Source organism: Myotis nattereri (assembly GCF_964212035.1).
Source record: "Myotis nattereri genome assembly, chromosome: 9".
Lineage (NCBI taxonomy): Eukaryota > Metazoa > Chordata > Mammalia > Chiroptera > Vespertilionidae > Myotis > Myotis nattereri.
Window position 1 is genome coordinate 11,272,177 of NC_138084.1, and position 8,373 is coordinate 11,280,549.

Genomic DNA, 8,373 nt, shown 5'->3' on the forward strand with positions numbered 1-8,373 from the left:
TCATCGATGTTTCTAACTCTCTATCTCTCTCCCTTCCTCTCTGTAAAAAATCAATAAAATATATATATAAAAAATAAAAGATACAACATTTATGACGTGCAATAAAGTGAAGCCGAATAAAACAGGGTGTGCCTGTACTAGCAGGTGTGGCCACTGGGAAGTGATGAGGTGTTGAGGGTGGAACCCTGATGAGTGTGATTAGTGCCCTTTCTAGTAGAGACGCCAGAGAGCTTGCTTCTTCTCTATTTTCTCCACCAGATGAGGGCACAATGAGAAGATGACCATCTGCATTCTGGCCTGGACAAGGCGGCAGCGGGTACAGCTATCAGGTAGGGTGGAGCTGGGGTGCAGCTAGGTTTCCTCCCACCCCATACCCTTCCCTCAGGCACGACCAGGCCGACCCTGCTGAGTTACCCTAAGGGAGCCCCCCAGCAGACCCCTGCCTCATCATGGGCAGTCAGAGCTCCTAGGCTCCTTGTGGCTCTGTGACCACGAGGAGGCAGCAGGCCCTTGCTTCCTCCTCTAAGGCCAACGGGACAGGAGGATGGCCATGTGAAAAGCACTGGAGACCTACCCCCCAGGAGTGAAGGGGAGTCGCTCCTGTGAACGGAAAAGAGGAGGCAGCCGGGGAACTGGTACTGCCATGGAGCCAGCACCCCCCTAGCCAGGGAGCTGAGGCCAAGGGCGATGTAACCCCAAGGAAATCTCCCCAAAAAAGAAGAAATTCTCTTTCAAGAAGCCTTTCCAATTGAGTGGCCTGTCCTTTGAGATAAATCGAAAGGAGGGTGGGTGGGGTGAATCTTCTGCCTCCTCACCCACAGAGGAAGAGCAGGAACAGGGGGAGAGGGTGCCTGCAGCGAGGAAGGCACTGCCCAAGGAGGGAAGGCTGTTGTTCCCCTGACAGCCAGGAGCCGGAAGGCAAGGGGCAGAGTCCAGCGCTGCCTCCAAGGAGGGAGACACAGAAGAGGCAGGCCCCAGGCTGTAGAGCTGTCCACTCCATGGGGGCCAGAGAGTGCCCTACGCCTGCCAGCCAGCAGAATGAGTAGCTGCAAAAACTGTGCTGTCCTTGTGAGGTCACTGTCTGGACCTGGTGCCCTGGCTGCCTTCCTGTGCCCAGAAAGGAAGGGGTACTACCCCTCCCAGCCACCTTCCCTTTCCTCCTCTCCCTCCTGTGGATTCTCCCTTAAGAATTCCCTCCTGGTCTGCCTCTTAGGGCCAGTTGAAGATGGCCCCTTGCAGTTCCCCAAGTTAGGTTAGTGATGGGACATGCTCTTGCCCCTGTTCCTGCCTCTTCCCCTGTCCCCACCCCACCAGAAGGCAATTGCTGGTTTTCTCCCCAAGTAGGTTTTGTTTCCTCCCCAAATCCCTGAGCCAGATGTGGGGTGCCTGTACTACCCACCCTGAGTGTCCAGCCTGCCTGTTCTTAGTCTCTTGTGCTGTGCCTGGTGGCACCCGGGCTAGGGGAGGACCCTGCCCCTGCCTAGGTTTTTATAAATGTTTTACTCAAGTTCAAACAGCTTGTGAAACAAAGGTGTCTCTTTTTTGACTTAGTAAGAATTAGGCGTTGGGGTGCGGGGTGGCGGGGAGGTCTGTAATGTGAAACAACTTTCCCCCACCCCCCCCACCCCATTGTTGTAAATAAGTTTTAATGGCCAAATCCCAGATGTGTACTTTTTTTTTTTTTTTTGGTCTGACTTTTAAAACCATTCTCTTCCACCAGGTTTTCCCTTAACATTTGGAAAAGGAATAAATGTTGCCCCCCGCCCCCCCAAAAAAAGGGAAGATGATGACTGTCTGTAAACCAGGAAGAAGGCCTACACCAAACCCTGCATCTGCCAGCGCCTAGAGATCTTAGAGGTCTCAGCCTCCAAGAGAAATACAGGATGTTAAGCCATCTAGTCAATGCTAATTTGTTATAGCAGCCTGAGCTAGGAGAAATGGGACTGACCAAGACAGACGGAGCTAAGCCAGATGGAACACTTCAGCTGAAGGGGAGCAATTAGCACATCACCTCTTTGAAGTTTAACAGAAACCTCATGCGGCAGACAGACGCTTTGGTGGTCCCCAGGATTCCCATCTCCTGGGATTCAGGCCTTGTGTATTTCTGCCCTGTTGAGTGTGTGCCGGAACTAGGACCGACTTAAAGCAGCAGCATCCAGACAAGGAGATGGGATGTGTGTGATTACACTACATATAATTGCAATGCTCACCTTGCAAAGAGTATTTCTCTCCCTTGCTGGCTTTGAAAAAGCAAGCTTCCATGTTGTGGGCTACCATGTGAAGAAGGCCAGATGGTCAGGACCTCAGGGCTGCTTTTAACTCCCAGTGAGTGAGAAACGGAAGCTCTCTACCCAGCAATTTGCAAGGAAGGGTCTGAATTCTGTCAACAATGGAGAGAATCATTAGCAGATACTTTCCCAGGTGAAACCACCACCACGGCCAATGTTAGGAGACCTTAAGCTGAGGACTCAGGTAAATAATTTCTGAATTTTTAATCCCTTTGAGATAAGAAATATGTGCTGTTTCAAGGTGCTAAGTTTGTGGTGATGCAGCAATATATAACTAATACACCTCAGCAAATTGTTAACTGGAGTGGAAAGTATGGTAGATCCCTCCACAGAGGTCTTGCCAGAGTCCATTCTCTCAAATGGAATAATTAACAAAAGTCCCAAGGTGGATAATTAGGCATGAAGTGGGGGGGAGGGGTAGGATAAGCATACTTGGGATTCAACTTCCTCTTTTCAATGTGTGGGCGCTTTGAATACTTACTCAGAAAAGCAATAAACTGAAGGAGTGGCCATCTACTTTTTAAAAATCTTTGTCTCTGTCCTGGTAAATGGGTCCTTTCTAGCAAAAATGTTCATAGTCTGGCCTCTGCTTATCTCATAGTCTAATTACTGAACATTTTTCTTTTTATATCACTCCAAACCAAGTTCTTTTAGTTCCACTAAACTACTCATATGTTCATGGTTGTGGGCCAATCTATGAACTAGCTATCCTCCCTCATCACTTGATCTTGCACCTGCTCTTTATCTTTGTAATTTTCTCTTTAATTCCCCTGACCCCTCATTTATTCTTCAAATCTCAGCTTAAACATTGCACATGCTATGGAGCTTGCCATAACCGCTAAGTCTAACTTTAGTTCCTTCACCATTGTTCAATAAGCTTTTAACCTGCCAGAGTATGCTTGTGTCTTTATTGAAATTTCCTCTTCATTATCCTGGTTTCACTAGAGTGTAAGCTGGATATAAAAATTAGTGTTTAATCATCTATCTCCTACTTTTCAGCCCCTGGCTTGAGGCAAAAGCGCATGCTCAAATGACTTTATTTTAAAATAAATGAAGTAATGTCGTAGTGAAAGGAGGAGAAGCATCCGAGTTAGATAAACATATACTTAAGTTTCAGTTCACGGTGCGACCTTGGGTAAATTACTGAATCTGTATTAGCCTTGATTTCCTCATCTGGCAAAATGAAGATAAATAGCTGCTATTCCTTCAGTGAGTGAGTCACCCAAATATTAATCCATTTTCCCAGCAGATACTTATGTAGCTTTAATATCATGTCAGACATGGCTCTAGGGTTAGGGATACAGACATGTACAAAAGAGCCAAAATCACTGCCTCCAGAAGCATAAAACTTTCAGTAAACAAGATAGACGAAACATACAGTATGTTAGGTGGTGATAAGTGCTAAGGAGAAAAATAATTACAGAAGGAAAATAGGAAGCATCAGGGGATTGCAATTTTAGATAAAGTAGCAAGGGAAGGCATCACTAAGAAGGTGACATTTGTGTAAAAGCATGAAGGAAGTGCTACAGCAAGACATGCCAATCACTAGGGGAAGAAGAGCATCCTTGACAGAGAGGGAGGAGCTGTAGGGATTAATTTGCTGCATAATCTACTGCACAGCCCCTGCCTCATATAAATTCTCAGAAAATGATTATAATTGCCTCACACTCATTTTTCCCTACACTGGCTTTTTTTTTTTCCACTTTCAATCTACACTTTTAATTTCAGGGTTCATTGTTTGCCCTTGAAAAATGCTTAAATCTTCAAGGCTACTATCAGGCTCTCTCACCTATGCTGTGAACAAGTCTACATTTTTTTGATTTTTCTAAATGGAATGTTACAAATGAACTCTCCAGATGGCAGGTAGACACTGATGCTGTTTTAGTTTTTCCAGATAGAGTGACACATTTCAGTGTCCTCAGGCATTTCCACAAGGAAATCTTGAAGATGCTAAAACTCTTCATTGTGAGGGTGCATGGTGACCACTCATGGAAGCAGTCCATGTGTGGCACTTTGAGGTACAGTTCACTAAAATATATCTATTTTAAATCGTTTATCATTTCATCTAATTTGGACTCTGAGTTCTCACACTCCTGGACTTATGGAGAATTCAACCTCAGGTACTCATGGAGCTCCAACACCCTGAAAGGAAAGAGGTAGTGTTGAATGAAGCCTTGAAGAAGCCTCTTTATTGCTCATATTCACACTGGTCTCAAGGTCCATTGTACCTACAGCTTCTGTTTCACTGTTGGGGCGGAGTGAGGTTGGAAATCTCAGGGCCCAGGATTTGGTCTAAGTTCATCACACAGTCCTCCAGGCTAAGGTTCAGCCCCCTCTGTAGAGCATTGTTGTGGAATATATGTTGTTCCACCCTCTACTCCCCTACATGTCTCTGTTTATACTTAAACATATCAATACATGGAAGCATGTTCTCCCTAAAAGGCTTGGCTTTTAGAAACAACATCTAGTGAAGAATATGTTTTGTATTTAATGTCACTTTCCCCACCAATCACAAGTCTTCCTTGAGGCAAAGTAGTAAGTAGATAGCCAGCTACTCAAAGAGGAAAGGGAAATGGTGAAAAACAAGGAAAAAAATGTATAAATTAATATTCCAAATTTGCCAAACCAAATCTGCATAGTCACACCTCCAAGAGTATTTATAATCAGTGGAAATCATAATAAATGGAAATTCATATCAGTTATAGGTTGTATCAGTGTCCTCTACTTCCTCCCAGTATGTTCTTTCATTTGCACAGCAATGAACTTCATAATTATTCTGATAAATATCTATAAAAAATTCCAAGTAACTTAAATATTACATTGAATATCAAATAGTGTTTGATCATAAGACAAGTACTTTTCTATGTGAAAATTAAGTACTTTTCTATTCACATGGATAACAATCTCTGAAATGCATATGAATGAGCAGCTCTTAATACATTAGGCAAACAAAATTAACTTGGAGCATTATCAACTTAAATTTCTTTTGGTCCAGTAAGTCACAATTTGAGAAAATAATTGTGATCTATTCATCTTCTTTTAGAGCAAATAGTGTTTCTGGTTCTCTCTTGGAAGTCTATCAGAAAATGGCTTACAGTCAGTGACCCTAAATCACAAGATAATAAATGACTCTCCAAGACTGTAGCTACAGAATGTTTTTGAAGTTGGTTGCAGTGATATTTACCTATATCTATGATAGGACTTCAGCCAACACAACAAAGGCACATCCCAAATGCAGTAGGTCTAATGTGCAGACAATCACAATGTCTCAGTAAACACAGAGAAAGACATTTTTTTAAAAAGATTAAGTTACAGTGTTTTGACATCATATTTCATCAGATCCAATCTGTGTTTTTACCTTCCTGCAAACCTCTTGAATCACTCAGCTCTCACATAGCACCCTTTGTCATCCTACCTCCCATAGAAAAACAAAATTCTGTAATTCACAATTTTCTCTTCTTTCTATGAACTGCTATCATATCATAAATAGTTACTTATGGGCAAGTTTGAATTCTCTAGTGAGGCTATACATTTCTTGAGAAAAGTAACATGCATACATATTTTTTTAAAATGTATTAGAACTCATGAATACTCTCAGCTTTGTGCTGGGCAGGTGGTGATGATAAATAGATCTTTTTGTTCAAAGTATTTGAATACTTATGCCATAAGGTAAGTACTACTATAATTCTGAAAACAAACCCACCCAAGAAGTGTTATTGTTATTTTTATTGTATATGTGATTACCTAATGCCAAATAAATATAATATATATTTAATGAGCATTTATATATTTATGACTGTGGGCAAAGTTGGGATGCAAAAAATCATGATATAGTGTCAAGTCTTAAAGGGTTTAGGATTTATCTAGTATTAAGGACAACTTAAAGTTAGAATCATTTTGTCAGACAGTGAAAATGTAACAGGTATTCCCTGAACATATGTTTATTTCTCTCCAACATATTTTGGAAGAACAATCTATATTTGGTTTTTATTGCAAATTAAAGCCCATTTAATGGCTTAAAACAAATATTATCTTATACTTCTGAAGGATAGAAGTTCAAAATAAGTCTCGATGTGCAAAAATTAATATCTTGGTTGGGCTGAGTTCTTTCTGAAGGCTCTAGGGGAGAATTGGTTCCTTATCTTTTCAGCTTCTAGAGGCAACCTACCTTTCTTGGCTTGCAGACCCCTTCCAGCACTGGCATCTCTGACTACTACTTTTATTATCATACTAGGGGCCTGGTGCATGAATTTGTGCACTGGTGAGGGGCATGGCCTGTGAGGATCAGCCCACTGTGGGAGCACCACTCATTCCAGTCAGCCCAGTGGCACTCCCACTGTGGGAGTGCACTGATCACCAGGGGGCAGCATTCTGCATTGAGCGTCTGCCCCCTGGTGGTCAGTGTGCATCATAGCAATTGGTCAACCAGTCGTTCTGGTCATTCCACCATTTGGTCGCTGGGCTTTTATATATATAGACTAGTGGCCTGGTGCATGAAATTTGTGCACGGAGGGGTTCCCTCAGCCCAGCCTGCACCCTCTCCAATCAGGGACGCCTTAGGGGATGTCTGACTGCCAGTTTAAGCATGATCCCTAGGGATGGGGCCTAAACTGGCAGTCAAACATCCCTCTCACAATCTGGGACCACTGGCTCCTAACCGCGCACCTGCCTGCCTGCCTGATCACCCCTAACTGCCTCTGCCTGCCTGCTTGATTGCCCCTAACCCTTCTGCCTGCCTTCCTGATTGCCCCTAACTGCTCTCCCCTGCCTGCCTGATCTCACCCAGTCTCTGTCTCTCTTTGTTTTTCTCAGCAGTCCTCCAGGCCTCCCTGCCTCCCTGTCTCCCTCTTCCTCTTCCTCTTTCCCTGTTGGGAGGGAGTGGGGCCAGTGTGGGCTGCTCCACCCTCTTCCCACCCTCCTTTCCATCCAGGCCTCTTAAGGCCCAGTACGTTTTTTTTCCTCATTCTGAGAGAGGCTCTGAGAGTAAGGTGGGAGGGAGGGAAAGAAAGGGAGAAAAGGCTGTGAGCTGGTGGGTGCTGTGTGTGTCTGTGTGTGTTTGTGTGGTTGTGAGTGAGTGTGAGTGCCAGCCCTGACTCCCCATCCCCATCTTTGCTGCCACAAGTCCCCACCCACCAGAGCCTGCTGTGAGAGCAGCCTGGGCGTTAGGTTGAGCCTCCAGTCATTGTGGATGTGACAGACCCAGGGTTTTTATATATTAGGATGTTCTTCTATGAGTCTGACCCACCTCCTTCCCTTTTATTCAGACCTTTGGTTACACTAGGCCTATCCAGATAATCTAGGGTGAGCTCTCCATTACAAGATATTAAACTTAGCCACATATGCAAAGTCTCCCTTCCCTTGTAAGGTAATATGGGAATTAGAAGGTAATATGGTAACAGAGATTAAACATGGAGATTTCTATAGGGAGAGGGCTTTATTCAGCCTACCACACCATTCTTCCCCAGTTTAGTCCATGTGGTAAGGCTAGGTCTATTGTTATACACACATCTCTCTGGATAGGATCCATAACACGAACTGAGAACTTAGAGACATCATTCATAATGACCACAATAGAAAGTTCTGGGGTGGGTCTGTGACCCATGCTAAGTAAATGTAACAACTTATTACTTTTGTAATAAAAATTTCTAAAAGACACTCTTTCTCCTGGGCTAACTATGTTTGAAAGATATGATTTTTGAGTAACTGGTAGCCATATTTTTCCCAATATGGAAGAATATTACTAGAGAATAAAATGAAAACAGGGAAAATGGTTAGAAATGGAGTCAGAAAGAAATCCTATTGACATTTCAAAGCTCAAGAGAGAAGACAATAACCTCATTCTCCTTTTTTTTTCCCACCAAGTTTGATCTGTGTTTAGCCCCTTACAAGCAATACTGAATAGAGTTATGGTGAATTGTCTGAATCATAGGTAGAAGGAAAGACAGGTCAAGTTGAGAAAACAAAGATTTGCCTCAGTGGATGAAAACAAAAGTAGCAAAACTGGTGAGTAGGAGAATGGTTAACACTACTCCAGGGCAAGTGATTGTGAACTTTTGGGCATTCTGTACATCACCCTGAATTTTCT

At 43.4% G+C, this 8,373-nt stretch overlaps 1 pseudogene across 1 annotated transcript; it reads left to right on the forward strand.

Moving 5' to 3' along the window:
- The first annotated feature begins 449 nt into the window (after positions 1-449).
- LOC308524410 (MARCKS-related protein-like) lies at positions 450-1,046 on the forward strand (annotated as a pseudogene). Its single transcript has one exon. The product of its transcript is annotated as an MARCKS-related protein-like (transcript).
- The last annotated feature ends 7,327 nt before the right edge of the window (positions 1,047-8,373 follow it).